The following is a 23,551-nucleotide window of genomic DNA, read 5'->3' on the forward strand; positions in this document are numbered from 1 at the left end:
GTTTAAATAAGTTTAAGTCCCTTGGTTTCTGTACTCTGATGTCCACTAAGCCTTGCAGAGCACAAAAGTTTGGTAATATAAATATATAAATAAATAAAATTAGAAGGCTAAGTTTAAATCCTGAAACACACACCTTTAGTGAGATGAAATAAATAAAGGGTATGCTTCATCTGTCATAGCGTTAGCCATGGTATAGAAGTCTAGAAGTCTGAACTGCTTCCACGAGCTACTCATCATAGATTCCCTTTGCAATGTGTGGGATGAAATATGCATTGTTAGGCCATAATTCATCTGTCTTGTTTTAGAAGCTCTCCTAGACTGAAATGAACTGTGCCCTTAAAACAAGTATTCTCTGATGGAATAAAAAGAATATCTAAACAACTAGCTCAGAGTCAAGTTTGTCAAGATGAACTGCACTCCAGATGTTTTTGTGAAAGACCAAGGAAGTAAATAGGGTCTGTTTTATTCTATGTAGAAACTATAAGTAACAAAGACGAAAGATAATTTGTAGCTTAGGTTCCCATTCTTGTACACATTTATGCACCTAATAACCACTGGAAGCAATATCTGTACCCATGCTAGTTATCAAAACTGTGCCACTGTTTGTTCTTTGGCCTGGAAGCCTGCTGGTAGTAACTGACAATATCCATATGTTTTAATTCTCTTAGCCTTCAACATAGAGCAGCCATATCCAAATTGCTGGCTGGGAATGATTCCTGGCACATGATACATCCTAAACTGTCCCTCGGAGCTATCTGTGAGAATGCTACTTGGCCCCAGCCAAACCTGTGCCAGGGACATCTCTGATAATCAGAAATACTACAAATAAATTTGCTGTGTTCATTCCAGTTTAATCTACTAATATAGATGTACCCACTGTAATTTGTAACACAGCTTTAAGAATTTAAGCTTCAGTATCTGGACCAAGCTTTAGCAGAAACAGTGGCACAAAACATAATTCAATATATGATGGATCCAGTTACTAGTTATCTTGTCTCTATTTTCAATAAAATATAAAAGATTTAGAAGCTAAGACAGAAAGTGATAATAAAGTAAAAATGAATGACAGCTGGTTCTGATAAAGGGGAATATTTGCTGGGTAACTTCAGAATATATGACTATAAAAGATACAATCTATGGGAAATGGACATTAAACTGATCACTGGCAAGTCAGAGCAGATCAAAAGAAGAGAAAATGACTACACAGTTTCTTTCTGATCACTGTATATAATGACCCAATGCAATCACAGCAATGTATAGCTAAAATTACAGCTTATCTTTTAAGTCGATAAAAGGATAAATCTGGAGTTCCATAAAATTGTGTATTTGTAGATGAGTAGTAAGTAGCCCAGTATGACTTTGGGGATATCCTGACAAATCACACTGATCTCAGTGGGAATCAGTGGAATAAGAATTTCACCAACCATAACAATAACAAAATATCTAGACAATCGTGAAAATAAAGGCTTTCAAAAAGTGTGCCAAGGTGAGTAAAAGCCAACTTGTTTTCCTGGAGTACAGCAAACAAAACCTGGATGATTATCACCAGGCTTTGCCTAACATCATCATAAGTTCAACTGGTATTGCAAAAGATAAGCTTCACCTAAAGGGGAATTATATTACAATTAAAAAAAAAAAAAAAAAAAAAAAGTACAGAAATATATCTGAAACATCAATGGACACTTATGTTTAGAAACCAGATTTCATCGCTAGTAAACAAAGCATAGTCACTAGAGCTTTTCAGCTGATCAAGTACAGTTGTCTGCTTCAAGATATGCTGTATATTTTTCTAAATCTCACTGGCTATGAAGAGGTTAAGGTTTCCACTAACCATGAGGAGTTTATTAATACTTTTTTCACAGGTTCATACCTACACTGATACCTAAATTTAGGTACCTGAATTTAGATTTGAATTCTCTCCTCTTCCTGTTGGTGTCAGAATCAACAAATTCCTCTTTCAAGACCCTATTCAATTTTCTAGGGGTATAAATCCTGTCAGATGTTTTTGTATATCTTGTATATTGTAGCAGTGGACATCAACATTTAGACAACTGAATTAAGCCCCTAGTGATTTTGGGTAACCATATACTGACTGTTAAGTAAGATAAATATCTCCAAGCCAGCAGAGACTGATAAGGTTTATTCTGCAAAAGTTCAAGGAACTATCTGAAATGATCTTGTAATATTTAGCAATTATTCCCTCAAAACTTGTGTAGGCCAGGACAGGCACCAGAGGATGGAAGAAGGGCAGACATAATACTTATCTTTGAATAGCAGGGGAAAAAAAATAAATCCAAAAAGTTATAGATCAGGCAACCTAACAGTGAAAGTCACAAAGATAGAGGAAAAGATAGCTGAGCAGTCACTTTGCAAACGCTGGAAGAATAATGAGGTGATAACAGCTAATGTATTTGTACTTATTTGTAACAGGTCACATCCAACCACTCTGATATCCTTTCATGATGCAGTAACTAAAAAGAGAAAGCAGTACAGGCAATATGCATTGACTTTGTAAGGTTCTCCACACCTTCCCAAACAACATTCACATAAGTAAACTAGGGGGATATGGCCTAGATTAGAATGTTGTGTTTGGTGGGTTGGGCAAACAGCTGGTTAGAAAACAGAGTGCATTTGAGGTAGGGCCCCAGAAGAATTGCTTTGTGGGCAGCATTCTAATTCATGATTTACCACACAGACTCGACAGTGTCTATATACAATTTGAAGATTGCAAGCTAGGTGGAGTAGTCAGCAGTTTGGCTTCCTTACCTCTTGAAGATATTATGATGAAATAGAGTTTACATTAAAAGTAATTTGGAAATAATACCTATTTCAGGCTCTTACACATGGATGTTTTTCCTTTAGTTGTAGAAACATAAAATTTAATGTGAAGAGGGAACATAAAATGATTTATTTTAGTGATTTTTGTATTTATTTTCATGTTGCCATACATAACAGATCCCTAGTCTCTCTTCATGTGCTTTTTATGTCTTGTATGTGGCAAATGACTCTATTTGATGTGTGGTACCTTTCCTATGAAAATGGCATAATTGATTGGCATTCTGCAGTAATTGTCCTACCTTGGCAAACACGATAGAAAGCATATATGCCAGAATTTGTGATAGAAGTATTGCCACCATGAGAAATTACTCATGTTCTTGAGGGATTCCCCAAGGGAATCACAGTTCTACAGCTGTGTATATCATGGTCAATATTTCTCAGTTAATCACATTCCACATTGATGCCATCAGCCTTGTTTCCCCAATACTTACACTGGAATTCAGAATGCCATTGGCTTAAACACAGTTAAGCTACACTGATGTAAAAGAGATAGATAGCAGGTTTTCTGAGTTAGAGAAACAACATTAAACTCAAAGGTCCTTTTAAAGTGAAAAGCAGAGCACTCAGTAAAATTGTTTATAAAGGTCCAAAAGTCCAATTAAGATTTAATATAAAAATTATTGACTAGTATTTCTGAAAACTCAAGGCTTTATTCTTAATCCTTTTCTGCTTAAGATGTAGCAATGTAAATGTCTACAATGTTCAACTTTTTCTTTTGCTTCTATCATGGTGAACTTTTCAGTATGGACCCCTAATCACAATATTTCATTACATGGAACCTTAAATGAATTATAAGTTTTCAGGAAAGAACTCAGCAGTTGAAAAGATGTATAAATATTAAAAAATGGACTATAGCTTGGTGCACTCATCTTTCTCAGAATATAGATTGTCAGTAGTTTTACAGCCTTCGGTTTAAAATAGTTCTCAGGAAAACTGGTAGGGTGATATTTGTGAAGTTGAGCATAAATCAAATTACAAAAGTTTCAAAGGGAAAAGTGAAAAATGGTTAGATGTTTACACGTGCAGACAGGCTTGTAGAGGGATTTTTAAAAATGCCCTTGACATAGATGGAAAAATAACTTAGATGTCAGTCAGTTTGGAAATCTACATTCATTTTCGATTGCTTTTTTAATGTAGTGAGTGCCTAAAAGCTCCATATTATTGCACCAAAAGTTATCAGTTTGAAAATTAGATTTCTAGACTCTCTCAATAGTTTGTGATGTGGGGTGGGTGTCCCCACAGGACTATCCATCCACCTATTTTAAGATTCAATTAATCATTTGTTTTGTCTCAAGAGGAAACCCAGGTGCCTAACTTAGACTTGGTGTCTTTGAAAAGCAAATGAGAAATACTAGGGTTTACCATGTACAATCTCGCCGAAAAAACATCTGGGAGTTGGAGCTGAAGGAACATCAGGCTGGTTGTTTCCCATTTAAATTAATTATGGGCTGAAAAATGAATGTGAATAAGCTAAGCCTTCAAGATGTCAATCTAGGACCACATGTTAAGATCTCTAAAACTGATGTGAAAGTCAGTGTTTATTAAGGCATTACAGAAATGGCAAGGTTCCTTTTAGAGTCCTCTAAATCATGTGAAGGATTTTCTATAGGAGAATTTCTTGATAGATTTGTAAAATTCTGGTGTAAGATGGGGAGTATCAATCTGAAAGACTTACATCTAGCTCTCCTTCCATTTCTTGACAAAATCCTGATGGAAAAAAAAATACTTTTTCATTAAATATTTAATTTGGCCAGAATCAAAGCACATTTTTAGACCCTTGAAAGCAAAACAAAACAAAGCAAACAAACAAACAAACTATTAGCAAATGATGAAGCAAATCATTAGCAAATGATCCCCTTCCTGCCAATAGATCAAATGGTAAAGCACCTGCACTTACTCTACCAGATCCAGAGTTTGTTCCCTGACAGCACCAGTGTCCACTTACATCACAATCTTCAAATCACCAGGCAACGGGAGAACTGGGGTTGAGAAAGATAGAAAACAGAAGTAAATATAATTACTACAATTTGGTTGGTTACCTCAAAGAAAGAGGATTGAAAGTTTTCCTATCAGGATTCCTCATTTGTTCCAAATCTGTTCTCAAATAAGCCTAAAGCAATTTGGTTAGCACTCTTATGGAAGCTGAATACTTACAAACAAGGCTTTTTGACCTGTTTGTCAAAAGCAATTGAAAAAGATCTCTCTATCACCTGTGCTAAAAGAGAAAAAAATAAAAAATAAAAAAATAAAGAGAGAGGGGCCAATACTGAGAATGGTGAAACATTTCATTTTCTGTTCTACTCAGTTCATGAAAGCCCAGGAAGCAGAGAGGAGATATATGGGCACATCCTGCCTTCATCTGGGCTGCTGACAAGTTTGCTTGGACACAAACTGCCCATTCTGCTGTTTCAGAAGTAATAAAATCTGCCAGCATCGTACAGCTAGTGCCAAAGGCAAAGAGGAGTTTTCTGCAGAAGGGGTTACAGAAAAATTATTTGATGACAGGCTTCTTGGCAGTTTGCAACCATAACATTTGTATGATGTGCTGATGCCATGGTTTTATTCCCTGCTAATTAGATATTGCTCTCTTTACTGTGCAAGGGCATCTTTTCTAGCTATTGTTGGTATGGAGATGGCAGACCTCCATACAGTAATAACTCAAGACTACAACAGCTTTCATTTCATATAAGCACATATTTTATAAGGTCTCAGAATACTCCCCAGAAACAAACTCAGCACAACAGCCAAAATATGTCAATCTGCCTGACCACCTCATGGTGTAGAAATCAAGCTTTGCAAGCCTCCTCCTTGGCCTCCGTACAAATTCATACCTCACCAAACAAGCCTAAGAGATTCCTGAGACAATCTCGATCTTTATTTGCACAGACCTAGGCTCATCCCACCCGACATAACTGTGTTGTCTACATTTGGAGCTCTGTCTCTCTGAGCCCCCATAAGTTAGTAGAAGGAGGCAGACATCTGTAGATCTCCAGAATGTCAATCTGGATTGTTCTCTCTCTGTCTCTCTGGCTACAGAGGGAGCATAGGTTGATTAGACACCTTAGAGAAATACCTAAAGTTACGTAGGAAAGAGAGTGAAACCAACTCAAAGCAAGTGATCTCCTCAAGGTATCTAAGTGTCCTTCAGATGTCCTTCAGATGACTTTCAGGCTGCACCTATACCAGTAACATCACAGTGCCACAAGGCAAGCAGGACATTGGATCCCCTTTCTCTGTATGGTTGCAGAGTCCTTGACGTGCTCACAGTTTCCTAAGCAATTCTCCAACAAATCAGAAGTCAGGAACTCTTTAGAGCCAGCCATTCTGTTTCAGAAGTATAGTATTAAAGCTGTGACCAGAGCCTGCTGCTGGCCTCCAGACCAGGGAATGGTCCCTACCTTCATTTCTTTACCAATATAAATACAGTCGTATTGATTGGATTGAACTATGGAGACTGACTGGAGGAGTAAAGAAGGGAAGACTACAAATACTCAGAAGTCTATAGTTTGGAAAGTTAGGCGAAATACACACTAGCTTGGAAAGATGTGCTCTGCTGTGGAGCAGTTTTCAGGAAGGTGAGTTGATAACTGCTGCATTGGTACATCACAGCATGAGGCACATCAGAACAGCTTCGTATCACTACAAACGGAAATAGTTGTGACCATGCCCCCCTGTGTGTGGAAGCAAGGAGCAATCTGCAATGCCAGGCAGCTGGTGAGCAGCACAGAGAGCAGAGCAGACTGCGTACCTCTGCAACAGCTGTCTGCATGAAGTGACAGCAGGGGCTAACCCTCCTGCACTGTAGGACAGCCTCAATCCAGAGCGGTCAGTAATGGAGAGGGACCAGAAATCTGCCCTAATGTATCCCACTCCTCCATGATTGTAGGCTCTATTTCTCAATAGATTTGTGTCTGTGGTTCTTGTGACTAACTAGCATGTAAATGCATCCTTCTTCATGTCCCCAACATGTTTATCCCTGCCCCCATGCTGCCAGGTGAGCTCCACACCTTCTCACCATACTGCTAAGCATCCTTGTGCACTATCTTCCCCAAGTACTTTCTATTCTCCACCTTCTCCCACAGTACTCCCAAAGTCTTCCTAGGTCCCTTATGCACTCATGTGAAAACAACACCAGCTCTTTGTCTTATCCCTTACTTTTTCTCCATACCATCAGCTTCAGACATGTTCTTAATTTTTATAAATACATTCTTCCATAAATATCACAATTATGTCCCTTCCACATGCATCCTGCAAGGGTAGGCAACTCTTCTTTCACCCCTAAAGAAAAGAGGGAAGCAGAAATGAGGAGCCTGGGGGAGAAGAGTAAGTCAGCCCCACTACGTCATGCTCAGGAGGTGACCTACCCCATTGTAGCTTGTGCCTGTCACATGCGGAGCTTAACACAGCTCTTCCAGGTCATGGTCGTTTCCAGCATGAGCTGTTTTCCCATGTCACCAGGAATGGCAGGACTGGTTGCAGCACCAAAATTAGCAATGTGTTGACTCCAGCTGTTTCAATATTGTTTCAATATGTTGTTTATCCTCAGAATACCTCCCAAGTATGCTGCTCCAAAACCCGTCTTTAGTCCACAAGCCTCTTTGTCTCTATCTGTGATGTGGGGCATCACCTAGGATAGATGTGGTTGATTTAGAGAAATGCATGTGTGACTGTCATGGCAGCTTGGGCTTGCTGGCCAGTTGTCAGGTATTAAGGGTTAGAGGAAATACAGAAAAGTTCCTTTGCTGCTCTGTCCTGCAAGGAGATACTGAGGAAATCTGTAGTTTCTTCTCAGTTCCTGGTTCTTAAGAGATTCATAGCAATTTGACAACTCTCATGGAACTAAATTTGAAAGCAAGAATTGAGAATGTGGAAAAGAAAAACAGTAATGTAAGTCTCTGTTATTGAGAACAATATCCTATAAAATTAATTAGCTCTTTATATGTGTTCTGTGTGCTGGCTGAAATCATAGCAGTTGAGGTAAAGTGGTTTGGTTTACTGCTTAACCGACATTCAGCAAAAAAAATAGATATATTAAAAGACAGAGACCTCTTATGTTTCGTAGACAACTTTTAAGACAGTAGAGTCTTTAATTAGAAAGGTGATAATTCTGGTTCACTGGAACTTTTCCAGAAGCATGAGAAGTGCTTCCAAACCAGCTGAACTGCCTAGAAAAAAAAAGAAAAAGAAAAAAAAAACGTTTAACACAGGGGAAGTTTTGTAGCAGAATTCACCTTGAAATTGTCTTTAAACTTTTTGAGACAAGCGAAGGTGAAGAGAAGATGGAAGAAAAAAAGCAGAGCATAAAAATCTTCATTTTGTTCAGCTGAGTGTCAGGATTATTGTACAGGACACCAAAAACTGGAGCTGTTAGAAGATTCACTGCAAACCCTGAGAAAATGGTAAGGGGTAGCAGGACTCTGGTGCTAGTCCTGCAGAGCTCTATATATAGCGAGAGCATGGTTACATGATATTCTTGCCTTCCCATTTAATATATACATATATAAAATACATATTTAATAAAGAAATTACATCTGCAAGAATAACATCATATCTAAAAGGAAGTTCAAAGATGCAGATTACATAGGATTATTTTTTTTCTAGGGATAAATGTTTGTTTTAATAACTTTCTACTTTTCTTGAAAACTACACTTTGGAAGACACAGGGTACATCTTACAGACCTCCACTGCTGTTACAAGAGAACAAGCTTTAATACTTCTTGCTGTTATGCTTTTTACTTTTGCCCTAGTGCTCTGGTTTCTATTCAGCACTCTTTTAAACTTGTGCAGTACAGTCAGAGCCTTATGAATGAGAACAGCAATCATTTATCAGCTCAAGAGATATAGACTAAAACTGCACAAATTTCTGACTCAGTCTTGTAATGATAACTTATGACAATATGTGAAATCACTTTTAGTTCTTTAAAACTGGAGGGAAACAGCAATTTGCAATGTCATAGTTTGGATGAATGGGCAACATTCTCAGAAGCAATCATCTAAAATCAACTGATATATAGGTTTCTGTAGGAGGCAAACATTCTTGAAATGTCTTTTTAAAACAAAACATAATTTTGGGTTCTGTTCCACATTTAAATTGCAGTGATTTATATAAATAGTTCATTCATTTTATATTTATTGTTATTTGCCTAAGTAAATTCAGTGCACTGAGAACATGTTGTGAAGTGCTACTCACAAAGCTTTGCTGACATAAAAGTAATATAAAGACAAGTATGCCGTGAGATCAGTGATTCACTGAGAATAGTCAGCACCCTGCTTCTTGTATAGAAGAATCAAAAGCAGAAAGATTGAAGGAGCTGCATCTAGCGGTTTCTTCGTTTTCCTTTCACAGCACTGGGATTTTTACAGGGAGTAAAGTCCTCTTTGTTAGACTTTTTAGAGAAGGAAAAGAGGCAGAGATCATGCCCTCAATCCCTATTAGCATGCAAAACTTGTCTGTTTCTTAATGGCAGAAGAAATTAGCAAATACACACAGTAATCTGCAAGGTAGGAATGACAGAATATTTTAGTGTCTGGTCCTAAAGCTGGCATTACTGATGTACTATTGTGTCAGTTATCCTATAAGGTGAGGCAGTCTCTCTCCCTCCCACCAGTGCTTTCAACTTTTCAAGTTAGTGCTTTCAGCCATCTCCACAAAAGAACAATAAACTATATTAGCATACTGTGCTTTCTCCCATTTCCACAAAGGGATTAAGACTCCTCACCCAAGTTTATAAGTATAAATATGAAAGTTACATATATTAACTGGACCAGGAAATTCAGCATCTACAGGGTTCTTGTGCATGCACAGTTGACAGACCAGCATCACTCTTTTGCTAAAGCCTCTATTGAAGAGGACCAGGGCAGTAATTCTCTATTTTGTATTAAATAGTTAGATCCCTGGCATGATTTTGTTCTCTCCAGGGCACTTTCCCAAATAATTCCCAGGTGCAAAGCAGGATTTAAATGTGACTATTCTATTTTGGAAGCTGAAGATGAATAATGCCATGAAGATGCTTAGACTGAATGAGTTGGCTTTGGTGACAGAGTTTTAACCCTAGAAATGTTTAATTAATTAGAATGGATGTAGAATATTCAATGACTGCTGTAAAGACATACGTACAATGAAAAAATTCATCAGAGAAGGTATTCCCTCTCCAGTCCTTCTTCCACTCTATTCCCCCTTGATATAATAGCAAAGTAAATGTTCAAACTAATCTCATGTTCAAAATTATTTGCACCTAAAATTATAGATATCAAAAAAATAATGTAGAAAAAATGGGCAGCTAAACCAGCAGGTTCATTGCTGTTGGTAGCCGCAGCAGAAAGGACCCCCCAGAAAAACAGAAATAGTTTTCATATATCACTTTAGGACTACATTGAGTGTTGCCAGCATGATACTTAAGTGAAAAGCTTAATTATACCCCACTGGGACAGACTGCTAAAGGTCAGGTTTCAGCTACATTAACGAGCAGCTAAAAGCTGCTAACTGGAAAAGGCTTTTTTAAGTCCTGCACAAGCCAGTGCTCTCATATTTTTAATGCCAACACCGGGTATATCAGATGTCTGTGGGAGCTTTGCCATGAAATGAAAGCTCATCTTGTGTTTTATTTACAGACATTTCACCAGGTTTTATGAGAAGCAGCTTGGAGATGAGGCCATGCACCACAAAACTGGGAAAGAGCTGGTGGGTTTAATTCCAGCTCTGTGCAGGACCTCTGGGCAGAGATTTGGGCGTGAAGTCAGACCCTAGCAGGGAAAGAGACTGTTGTCAGTGTCAGCCTTGCCTCTTGAAAAGGCTGAAGAGCACCATAGGAAGGCATTGAGAGCTTGTGCAAAAAGCATCATCATCTGCTATTTTCAAAATTGGGAAAGCAACATAGTTTAACGGATGCCTGTTGGTTTGTATGGTTTATTTTTTCTGTACTTTGCTTTACCAAGATATGAATCTCCCAAATACAGTATATGCATATTATTGATAGATACTAGGATTTAAGCATATAAATTGTAATACAAGTTCTGTGATACATGACAATTGCCAGGCCTGGTCAACTCTATGCACATGGATGGATCCTGGTGGTATTTTAAAACTAGATTTCTTTTTGTATCAATTATCCTGCTGTAAAATTAGGGTGACACCTCTAACAAATTCATAAGGTCATGATATTCATTAATGTATGTAGTGCATGTGGGAATTGATGCACCCACCACTATACCACTGTATCAATCTATAGCAAATGAATCAATTTGTAATCAGTGCTATGTTCAAATGGAGAGGGAAAATAAAGCTTGAGGCTGTGTAGTGAATGTGATAACTTACATCAGCTCAAAGACAGGTTTCTAAATGGCATTAAAATAAAACTAAAATTAGTAAAGCCAAAACTTAGGGGATATAAGACACCAGAATTGTGGGCAGGAAGTGTTGCACAGCTTTAATTTATTCTTCACATGCATAGGATATTAATGTGGGCAGCATTAAAATAAGAATACACATAGGGACAAAAGAGCATTTGGATTGGTTCAAGCTGAAGGGTCTATCTAGTTCAGCATCCTCTATCTCATAGTATCCAATAGCAAGTGCTTAAAAATGGGGGTATCAACAAGTCAAGCATAATTACTCCCTCAGGCTCCACTTGCTTCCTGGTTCACTGGCTTTCAGAGCCAGATCTGTTGTCTCTGACTTTAATGACCCTTTTAATGCAGTTTTCCTCTAGGAAAGTATGCAAGTCCTCTTAACCTCATGACCGGCCCATGTTACACAGTGTTACAGGTTTTAAAACAATTTTTATATGTGTTTAGCTGAGAGTCGTGGAGCAGCCAGAATAGCATCCATATGTTGCAGCTGTATTTTTTTCAATAGAGTTACATACAAGGAGCAGGATTTTAACCCAGTCATTTGGATGAGTCATTTCTTCACTCTGCTTCATTTTGCTTTTCATTCTTTGTCTAGCAATGTAGAGAGTGAGCTCTTAGGTCCGGGAATGGGATCTTGCCCACGCAAAGGTATACTGAGGACCATTATAACCATCCTGCACTCCATTTGAAAAAATACCTATATCACAGCATCCCATGGCACTGATGTTTGATTCCTGGTATTTAAGTAACCTACAGATCCTGGATCTACATCCTGTGATACCCAAGGTAAATTCATAAGGGCAAACTGGAAATATGGCAGAGGGTTTCTTCCCAAATACTGGCTCAGCAGAGCAGCCTTCCTCCACATTCTCGTGAAATGAAGAACCTGGGTTTGGCTGGTGGGGAACAGAAAGGGAGATTTAATTCCTCTCTTTTGAACTGCTGAGTCAGTCCTCTGTATTTCTTTCACACCCAGCAGACAGAAGGAAAAGGCTAGCAGTGCCTCCTGCTCTGCCTCCCCATCTCTTTTCTGAAGTAAATAAATGTCAGCAAATTCTGCCCTCAGAGCATTGTTAAAAATATCACCCTAGCAGCAGATGGGTTTGTTCACTTCGGTCTGGAGCTCTCTCTTCATTGTAGAAGAGGTGTGTTCTTACATCAGGATAAGGAGTTTAGATGGAAAACTTAAGTGGCTGAGTGAAGAGCAGGCATGCGATATGCTGCACCACAGTGTCACCAGCTGGAGCAATTTTCAGGCAGAAATTATCAGAGAAGGAATGTATTTGACCTGCACTACTTACTGAGATAAAAGTTAGCCCTGCTTTTCTCAGCTAGAACCTGGCCCTGGGATAGCAATTGAAAATGAGCTATTCCAGCCAAGATGCAGTACTTGCACTCTTTAGCACAACTATGAACCAAGATAGCCACAGGAACAGAGCTTCAGCCAGACTAAAATGATGGTGCCCCATTAGGCTGTGGGGATGTATGAGAAATATTCTCTATCAGACTCTCTGTATCCCTTTCAAAGGGAGATAAATTCACACAAAACTTTGTCCAGGACAGCTTCCAGCTGTTCAAGCAAATGGATGGTCCTATCCTGATTCTTTGAAGAATCCACAACTACTCTCCCATGTGAGTAATTAACAAGTAATTAAACTCATTGTGTCTATAATAATTCAAGTTTAGCACTTTTGTGTGCAAGAAGCCACACTAGATCAGAGCACTTTCATTTCTGAATAATCACTGGTACCTCATTCATCTGATTTTCTTTTGGTTGTTGTTAGTCAAAAATCTAGCTGATAAACAAAACTGCTCAGTGTCAAAAATCCATCCTATTCTTTTAGCATAAATTAGTGTATAATAAACTCATTAATAGCTTGATCTAAATGCATTCTCTTGTCTTCTGTATGTCACTTAAACCTATATCAACAAATGACAGTTTCCATATGTGCAGTCTTTGTTTACAATGTTTGTTAACAGGCTTCGATGAGAAAAAGATAGAAGCATTTTAATTCATTGCTAAGCACAGCAGAGAACTAAGTGGGATTCCAAGTTTATATACGATTTGTAAGCAGCATATATAAGCTCAAACGTAAATCTCAGTAAATGAGATTTGCAGTCTGCTGACTAATCACATCTGTTGAAATCTCAACTGAATGTTCAGCTCTGTTTCAATGCATGAGATGGGGGAGTTGCTATTAAATATTTCACTTTCAAAAAGAAGAAGAGGAGCTTCTAAGCAAGAAAAATTGTAAAATTTGACCTTATAACAAACTGTAGAAAGCAAAATCTTGAATACAAATTGGTGACAACATGGTTCATTTAGAAATGTGTTTAGGTCTGAACTAGCAGGTCTTTGGCTCATTTCCAGAGCTCAGCCCTGAGCTTCTACACAGTGCTGCTTGAGGTGAAGCTCTAGAAAGGCCTTTTCAATACGGAAGATCACAAATTGGATAAGATTTAAAATCCAAGATGCCAAATTCAGTTAAGAATTAATTACTCTTATTCAGATCAAGATCAAGGTCCTGTTATGCTGGTCTCTATATAAGCAGCCTTAACAGAGTTTGCTTTGGAGAGTCCAAAGTATGAGAAATAGAAACTGATAAAAGATTGAGGATGTGGAGAAGGGGTATGATATCTAAGTAAATGATCACTGTGTGCTTTCACTCAGATAGACATAAGCTGGCTGCTTATGTCTGGGATTCTTCATTTTGATGTAGATGGGAAAGGGTAGACTGATGGGGATGGCAAGGACTTTGGAGCTGATTAGTTGAAGGTAGCATGCAGAAGAAGACTAAAAGAACAAATGAAGCATCAGTTTTTGTCTGTGTTTCCAAAAGATTGGTACTGATGTACTTTACAGATTGGCATTCCTCGGGATCTTAGAAGGCAAATTAGCAAAAAGACTTGCTATGACTGGTACATCATTAGGTTATTTTCTTCTACAGAATATGCTGCTGCATAGACTTCCTTCTGCAATGGAAGGATTAAAGAAAGCAGGATGAAGACAGAAAATATGATTAATATCACATAATTTTAGCAGTCTAAAATCAGGTTCATAATCTAAATCTTTTAACCAAGAGACATTTTCATTTCAAAAGTCGCTGCTTATATGTAATCTTGGGCTAAAGCAGTCACCATCTCCTGTTATGGTCACTTCACAGATACCATCTACTGCAGCTCTGGCTTTGATGAAGTTTGCAATAGTTTGTGGGAGCAGTTATAGACTGATACTGCTTTGTTCTGAAAGGCCAGTATATAGCAAACACCAGCCAGAATCAAGTGTTTCCTCTTTCCTTATTGCTTTTTAGCCTCAAACATTCATAGTGAATATAGCTGATATTTGTCGGTCTCCACTGAAATACCTATGAGGAAACAAACTCTTTTATGTTCTGGTCTCAGCAGCAATTCCCAGGATTTTTTTAAAGGCATTTAGAAGTGCTCATCTGAAATGAAATAAATTCAGTCACATGGAGCACACATCAAGGCATCAGTCATAGTCTTAATGTTTAATTGAAATGACCCAAGATGCACAACAGGATTGCAGCTGTTTTTTTGAAGTGGTTCACAATGCAAAGGGGATGCACCACCACTGGGAGGTGGGAGGTACTAATGTGTGCAAGCCTGCAAAGTGGTCATTCACTAGCAGAAATACTTCAAGGAATTCAGAATATCCATTAGGCATCACTGACTTCATTTATGATATTACTAATAGTTTCAAATGCATTTTCTGTTTCTGTTGAAAGTGCTAAAATCTAGGAATACCAACACTCTTGTGTAGCACGGGAGATTTCCCTGAGGTCCTTGTTGCTGAAGATGCATGGCTCAGCTAGCTGAGATTTCACTGCACTTGCTTAAACACTCCTGTTATTGAACCCAGCTCTGTAAATTAGCCAATTTATTATGATAGGGATGTGTCATTTAAAATAACAATTCATCTCTGTGTACTTTTCAAGAGGAAAAGACACAGCAGGGTATGAAGTCCTCTGTCAGCATGTCTGCATGAATCTGGTTAGCTCAAATGGGAGAAAAAATGCATATGCCATGGCATCACAAGGAGAATATACATAGAAATGATTTAATTTTTCTGTTTAGATATTTTTTTTTAATATCACAAAGTGCTATGTCCAGATGAAAATCTTATGTTTAGAGAAAACAAAATTTCTGCAGGAGACTCATCAGCAGATCTTGACTGGACTTTAATTGTTGTTGTAAGCTCAACGACATCCAGAAGATACTATAATAGCACTGATAACCAATTTGGCTCAAGAAATCTTTGGGAAATGCTAGTGAGTGGAGGACATTGCTTCCACAGCTATATCCTTAATCCACAAAATCTAAACCATTCCAGGTGTCTTAAAGGTAGGATGAGAACCTACTTCACTTCTCTCATTGAGATACTGGACTGAGACAGAAACATTAACCACTGAAACATTAACCACTGTGTGAGAGGTTTAGTACCTCACCTGTCTTAGGGGGTCAGACCCCCCTAGTTACCCAAGTTGCCACTGAGGAAGCACACAAGCAAAAAGTAAATAGAGAATGTATAGCCAGCAATCCAACTGTGTTCAATTACAATTCAATTATTTTAGAGTATAAGAAGAGAAATAAAAAGAAAAACATGCTTTTATCCAACATATATTTTATATTACTTCCACAAAGTACACTACCTTTTTCTTATCCTTAATCAAGCTGCAAATTTCTTTACTCAGCCTCACGGCCAAGTTTTAAGTTCTTGCGCAGATGCATTGCCCTGGGATTTACTTTCATGGAAGAGGATCTAAATTAAGGTACACATTTCCTCATCTATCCTCATGGTGCCTGAGGTCTCACCAAGTTTCAGATCCTTCTTGCCTTCTGCACCAGGGACCCCATGGATTTATTTACTCTCCTTAAAGAAGTAGATTAATCATCCTTTATATTCTTTCTTCCCTTCTAATGGTCCTTGGCCATGGAAAGTACAAACAGTTCCTCTTCAGATGATCAAGCAAGTCTGCAAATTAGTGTCCCAGTATCTGGCTAAACTACATAAAAATAATCAAGCTGCACATCAGAGTGAGGGTCAGCTCATGTACTTAAATTTATATTGCAGGTAAATTTGAAATGTCATTGTCAAATTTTACACCTGAAAATTAATACAGTGGAAGATGTCTGATGGATAGCTGACATAGAAGAAAGAAGCCATGTTGGGATGGTGATGTGATCACAGCTTTTGACTTTGGTTTTGAGAAAGCTGGTATTTCACAGTATTAGCAATGAATATTTTCTCAACAGGCACCAGCTGAGTTCTTTCTTAAAAATATGATTTTTGTTAAAATTATATGTAGCCTTTTATGTGGATGCAAATAAAATTATATCAATTCCTTGCTCAACTGAGTACCTTAATTAACAATTATCACTCTGTGATCAGTTTGCTTAACTTCTTTATGCCTCAGATTTCAAAATGAAAGTAGGGGTACTAATATTAGTGATTAGGCAGAAGAACAAATTAATCCTACATACATTGCACTGTGCTGAAATTAGAAAAAAAAAAAAAAAAAGTGATTATGTGAGCCTAAGCTATCTAAAAAGGGGACATATTTTGAAATAAATAGTCCTGGATAAATTCATAGCTTTATAAAGTTTAAAGCTAGAACAGAGCATTAATTCACAGACTCACCTTCCGAATACTGCAGGCTTAACAGTCTATTTCACCCAAATAGATGATGTGGTCTTAAAACATTTAATTACACAGAGATTAGGTCATGTCAATATACTACTAATGGCCATGGCCCCCACTATCATGAGGCATTGATTAGATAAAACAAGCCCAGTTGTTCCAGAAGATGAATTGGGCTCTCTTATGTTAAGGAAGGAAAAAGTCTCTATATACCCTGGTTGTCTACTCCCAGGGAGGAAAAAAAAAAAAAAAAAAAAAAAAAGAGGGATTCCACCCTTAAGAAGTTATAGGTTGTTTTTTCTAGACAAAATAATGGATAATGGAAAGCTCATTTTCGAAAATCAGCAATTAATTTTAGGTTAAAATGTATTTCCTCTCCACTTCAATGATTTCAAAGAAATCAGTCCTTGCTGTCTATATATACATGACAAGATTACGGGTGTGGCTGTTAATTAAAATTGAATGTAATGGTTGAGCATCTTATTGCAACAATGTTGAGTAAAGCTGTGCTATGGTACTCGCTTCTAAAGCTTTTTTTTTTTTTTTTTTTTTTTTTCCTCCTGTAGTTTAATGCTGTATGATATTTTTTGTGATTATATTATGGTTTATTCCCAGCAGGCAGCTAAACCCCACACAGCTGCTTGCTCACTCTCCCTGGGTGGAATGGGAGAGAGAATCAGTGTGAGAACTGATGGGCTGAGATAAAGGCAGTTCCCTAGGTAAAGCAAAAGCTATGTGCAAGCAAAAAAAAATAAGGAATTCACTCACTACTTCCTATTGGCAGGCTCAGCCACTTTCCAAAGAACAGGGTTCACCACGTGGAACAGTTTCTTGGGAAGACAAACGCCATCACTATCACTCTGCTTCCCGCCCCCCCCCTCCTTCTTTACCCCAGCTTTTATTGCTGAGTATGATGATACATACTATGGAATATCCCTTTGGCCAGCCTGGGCCAGCTGTTCTGGCTGTGTATCTACCACCTCCTGGTGCACCCCCAGCCTCCTTGCAGGCAGGGCAGCACGAGGAGCTGAAAGGTCCTTCGCTGTGTGCAAATACTGCTCTGCAACAACTAAATCATTGCTGTGTTATCCCCACTATGTTCATCAAAAATCCAAAGCAGAGCATCATACAAGCCTCCATGAAGAAAATTAACTATATCCTAGACAAAACCATGACAGATTAAAAGTCACATTACAGTGCCTATTACAGTTTCCATTTGAAATACAGCATAGGTAAAGTGGATATCACCTATAGAAGCAAACTCTTCCTTGTGCCTTGATTCAAAAGAGCACGCAGTCATGCTCATCCTCCTTTGTAGAAAGTTTACAAAAACTGGCAGAACGCTGCACCTCCTTTTAGCAGTTCTAGTGGCTTCATACTGGGGTCTTGGTGGATATTATGATGAATGATAAATTCAGATGAAATTCCTACCCCAAGAAGTTGACAGTTTGTGGCAGAAGCAAGATGAATGCTGAAAAGTCATGTGAAGAAAACACTGAAGAAAGGCTGGTTTTCATGCTAAGGTACTTTGAAGTATCTTAACCAAAGTTAGGCACTTCATTATCTTAAGTCAAAGCAGAAATGTAAGAGACCTCAGGATTCACCTCACGGTACTAACAAGGGATATACATAGCACCTGCATTGACATTTCTTAATCTTTTTTTTTTTTTTTTTAGAACACTTTGTCACTTTGTGACCTTCTTAAATAGCGTGTTCCAGTTTTTAATAAACCTTAGAGAGAGGAAGATTTGTTTTTCTAATATGTAACCTAAATGTTTTTTTTTTTTTCCCTTCCTTTTATTTATTTATTTATTTTTTTTCTGCAAATGAAGCTGATGTTTCCTTGTCCTTCTCCTTGTGGAAATGAGAAATGATTGATAGCTGTCTTCTTTATAATAACTTTTTCATGCTGAATGTTATTGAGTGTCCAGCCATGTTCTAGTCTGTAAGGGAAAAAAAAAAAAAAAAAAAAAAAAAAAAAAAAAAAAAGGACAATTAATTCAGTATTTTTTTGTGCTTTCTGTATTCCACAAACAGGTTATCATTTATTGGTTTTATTCCCCAAGGTATTCACATCAATTTTTCCCTTTTTTTTTTTTTTTTTTTTTAATAAAAAATAAATATGATACCCCATTTCAAAAAAGTGCTCCAGCTTATGCCTCCATCATGCAAAAGTAAAAAATAATAGTAATAATATTGCCTTCAAAATCTTGTATGGTATTTCTGTTAATACCATCTAGGCTAAGCTTTTTACATGCTGTAAAGGGATATTATTGACTTACTCCCTATTCACTTTGAAGTTCTCCATAGCCTTTGAACAATCTTCCCTTTCACATCTTCTTTACTACTTATACCTTATTAAGTAATTCTTTCATTTGTTTTCCTCACAAAATGTATTGCTTTGTGTTTATCTACATAAAATTTCATCCACTGACATTCTGAAATTTCTGACCACTTCTCCCAGTTTAAATTCTAATCTTGTTCTGCAGAGGATTTGAATTCCTCCCCACTTTAGCCTCACATGAAAATTTTGCAAGTGTCCATACCAAAAAAGAACTAGGCCAAAATGTCCTTCTGAAATGTCCTTCTGAAAACTGATAGATCATTGGAAACAATTCTTTATGTGCATACTTTCAACCAGATGAATACATGTATATGTTTCCTGTGTCTTCCTCTGAACAGTATCCCCTTAATTTCCTTGTTCAGATACTAAGCACCATAATATTTTAAAACTTCCGAAATCCAAAAGAAAGATTTTATAAGACTTACTAAGATAGATAGCAGGTTTCTTTTCCATTAGGACAGTTACTTTTCAAAGCAAGAAATGAGGTCCATTTGAAGTTACTTGTTTTTTATAAATCTATATTATTTTTTTCTAATCACTTTCCTATCATCTCACTGATGGCAAATTGGTTTGTAATATTTTTTTTATTTTTTTTTTAATCTTTGAGATATGAATTAATCTGTTGAACATTAGCAATCAGCAGATCTTCTTCTTTCTCCTTTTTGAAGATATAGGTACTGTAGATATAGGTACTTTCCATTCTTCTTCGACCCTCCCATTAACATTCATTCTCCAATAGCTCAGAGATTGCTTTGGCTCAGCTTCTAATTGATTAATTTCTACGTATTCTTCCAGCTTAAATAAATTTAATAGAATCAAGTGTTCTTCAATGTTATTTCACTCTTGTGGTTTCTATCCCTATCCTCTTCAAACTGATGGTAAATATCTTGTCAAAATTAACCTTTTGTTTTGAAAATTGAGGCAGCAAAAGCTTTATACGCTTCTATTTTCTCTACAGCCTCCCCTATTTGCTCTCCTAACCTCACAAATAATGGATTTATACTATCTGTTGTCTTCTCTCTTCTTAAGTAGTCATAGACTGTTGCTTGTCTAGCAAATAAAAAATTGCTGTACTTCATTCATGTCATGTTAACACCAGAGAAACTTGACAGTTTTGACCCAAAGCCAAAGACCTTGCAAACCTTCCTAGAACCGCTCAGTGAACTTAACTCCATTGTCAATTTTATCAGTGACATTAGTGATGGAGCTGAAGGAATAGAATTTCACAGACTGTGGTGTCTGAATCATCAGAAATGTCAGGAAAATATTGGTTTCTGTCCAGTTCAGAAAAAAATGGATTTGTATCCATTGTGGGAAAGGGCAATAGACCTGCTTATTTAGGGAGAAGAACAGAGGCTGACTGGAAAACTTGGTATCAGAGTAATGATGTGGGAAAACCAATCAAGGAAAGATTTCTTCTATTGGCAGCAAGGGAATTACGGGAATTATTCTCCAATTCCTGTATCTGTGTGAAACAGATGAAGTTTAGTTTATCCATAAGTTTTAAATTCATGCAATGATAATCATAAGAAAATTAGTGTCAGTTTACACTTAAGACATTATTTGCTCTATTACAAAAACAAACAAGACCAAAATAAACAACAACAACAACAACAAAAACTCATGAATTTAATTAGAGTATTTAAATTTTGAGTATAACACAAGTTAGTGCATACATACTAGTATGCACACTTGGGTAGTCTTTTCGTACACATACGTTTCACAAACATAACACATAAGACCATAGAAGTGGGTACATATCACTGGGGAAAAAAAAAAAAAAAAAAAGAAGTAGGTATGTATTACTACAAAAACATTGTAAAGATGCTACTGTGAACATAATCTTGCAGGTGGGTAGAGAAGTGAGATCTTGGATAAAGCAGAGAAAAATCAATAGTACTGTAAATTTTTGATAGAGCTAGTAGAGCATTCCTTCACTTAAAGCTTCTTTGAAAAGTGCCAGTTCATCATAGCTCTAAGTGTTTTGGTGAAAGGACTTCTGATAAATTTACAAACTAAAGACATTAAAATGATCCATAGTATCTGTTTTTAGATTTTCAATTTTTAATTTTTATTTTTTAATTTGGCTTTACAATTGCTTTTAGCTCTGATTCCTTACGGAAGGCACCCTTAGTTATTGCCTCCATACATATAACAATACCCTGCAAATTATAAATCCATTTCAGAAGGCCCTTATTGTGGCCTATAGAAGTATAGAGATCTCATAAACTATTGTAATCATAGAAGCTTTGTAAAAACTGAATTTTAGGAAAAGGAAAATGTCCCAGATTAGTATCTCCTCAAGGAGTAGAAGGCAGAACTCAGATATTTTATATTGTATTTGGTACATCCAGATGGCAAATTAGAACAAGTATCTTGGACAGCCACCCAGGGAACACATGCATACCTGTGGACATGTGGTCAAGGAGAGGTGTCAGAAGGAGGAAGGATGCTGGGAATGTTAACATGGGTGACTCCAGGAAAAAGAACACATCCTTTGGACAGGAGGTTTGATGAGGTTTGATTAAAGCCATTGCTCATGGAACAACAATTTTACATTTTTCTTAGTTCAGCCATAAAATTATACTGGCTTGGAGTTTGAACCAAACAAAAGTATTTTTTTCATTCAGAAAGTAATAACGTTATGGAGCTTCTTGTAGCAGGAAGTTTTGATGGCCGAAAGTATGAGTGAATTTAAAATTTGATTTGATGGATGAATAAATGTCCCTCAATGTCTCCAAACATGACATTGCAAATACAGCCTCTAGTTTTGGCAGACCTTTTGGTTGAATGCCAGACTCTCAGAGCTGAAATGGAAAAAAATATTCTATATGTGCCTTATTTCCAGCATCTTTTTAAAAAAAATAAAATAAATAAATCTGTCCCCATACTTCTTAACATCAATTATACAGAAGAAGAGCAACTTTTGGCTTGAGCCAGTGTGGCTACTGTCATGTTAGAGAACAGAAGAAAGACATCAGAGTCTCCGCTAGACCCTAAATGAGGGTTCAAAATGTAAGCTCTGTAGACCATGGTTTCCCTTAGTCTTAGATCAGACCTGGGCACATGGGAGAGTAGGAGTATGAGGGGGAACTCAGAGGTAGAAATAAGCGTCTCTCCTCAGTATGATCCTTCTGCCCCCAGTAGAAGAGACTTGATGGGTTAGGGAGGTAGGAGGAAAGATAGCAGCAGTAGGAGTAGAAATCCTGTGCTGCTATTCACCCCCTTGGTATTCCTCATAACAGAAGAATATAAAGAAAGAGAGAGAAAAGAGGTGTTCCTAAAACTGGAAGAGAAGGGGCAAGAAGGTGGTTCTGAAAGAGAGAGATAATATGGGATATGAACATATGGGATATGAACAAATTTTAAGACATAATGACATACATTACAGGGCCCTTCATCAGAAATGTCTGGATTTCAAAATCAGTCATTAGATGGAGTGAGCACAGACATGAGGAAAATCTACTCTTCCCAAAAGAGAATAAGAGCTCCTATAGCATTATATTAAACCATGCCAGGCCATGGGAACTGGAAGTGATGACCATCCAGCCTGTTCCACACACTGCAGGGTACTTACACTCATACTTTAAGCACAATATAAAATCACAGCAAAGTCATTTGATTCTGCAGCTTTTCTCAGCCCAAAGAGATGATTCTTTCTGCTTGACAGTCCAAATGTGACAGTGTACAAGACAGCTGTGCTTTGGGAATTTGAACTGACTCACCCTAAACTTACCAGGGACTCCAAGGTCCCTCCTGAACCAAGTTACTGATTCATAAGATAGCAGTATTGCCACACAAGCTTTTTACTAACTGCAAGATTTCTGTACTACTGTATATTTATCTTTCACTGGGGATACTGATTTGCAGTAAAACAGGTAACGTTCAAAGAACTTGTCAGTTTATATTGTAATCTACCCTGTCTAGAATGGCTGTCAGGAGTCTGTTTTGGGCAACATAAGCAGCTGTATGAATCCAAACAATTTAAAGAAAAAAAGAAAAAAAGAAAAAAAAAAAAGAAAAAAGAAAAACTCAACAGACTTTTCGTTTACTATTACACACTTCATTATTTGCAAATTTCCTGGTCACATTTCTGGTTTAGTTACAAGAAAATTAGCTCCTGCTTTGTTGCATGCAGTTCCACTGCAGAGAGCAGAGAAAGAAATACCTGCAATCTCCTTCTACTTCTTTCTCTGCTCAATAAGGTGTTTAATTATCTTGTTCAGAATTTTACCAGGGTTTGATCCAAAGTGCAGAGAACTTTCCTCTTTGTCATTAAAATGTGTTTTTAATGTTTGAACAAAAAACTTGTTTGATAGTCAAACCCTTTTAGCTGTGTTTTTTTTTGTTTTTTTTAGTTT

The 23,551-nt window shown here is 37.3% G+C and overlaps 1 protein-coding gene across 2 annotated transcripts in view; it reads left to right on the top strand.

Moving 5' to 3' along the window:
- Positions 1–23,551, top strand: part of PTCHD4 (patched domain containing 4) — an 84,165-nt gene that overhangs the window by 57,271 nt on the left and 3,343 nt on the right. The gene's annotated exons all lie outside the window — the stretch shown is intronic.

This window comes from Aythya fuligula, chromosome 3 (genome assembly GCF_009819795.1).
Source record: "Aythya fuligula isolate bAytFul2 chromosome 3, bAytFul2.pri, whole genome shotgun sequence".
Lineage (NCBI taxonomy): Eukaryota > Metazoa > Chordata > Aves > Anseriformes > Anatidae > Aythya > Aythya fuligula.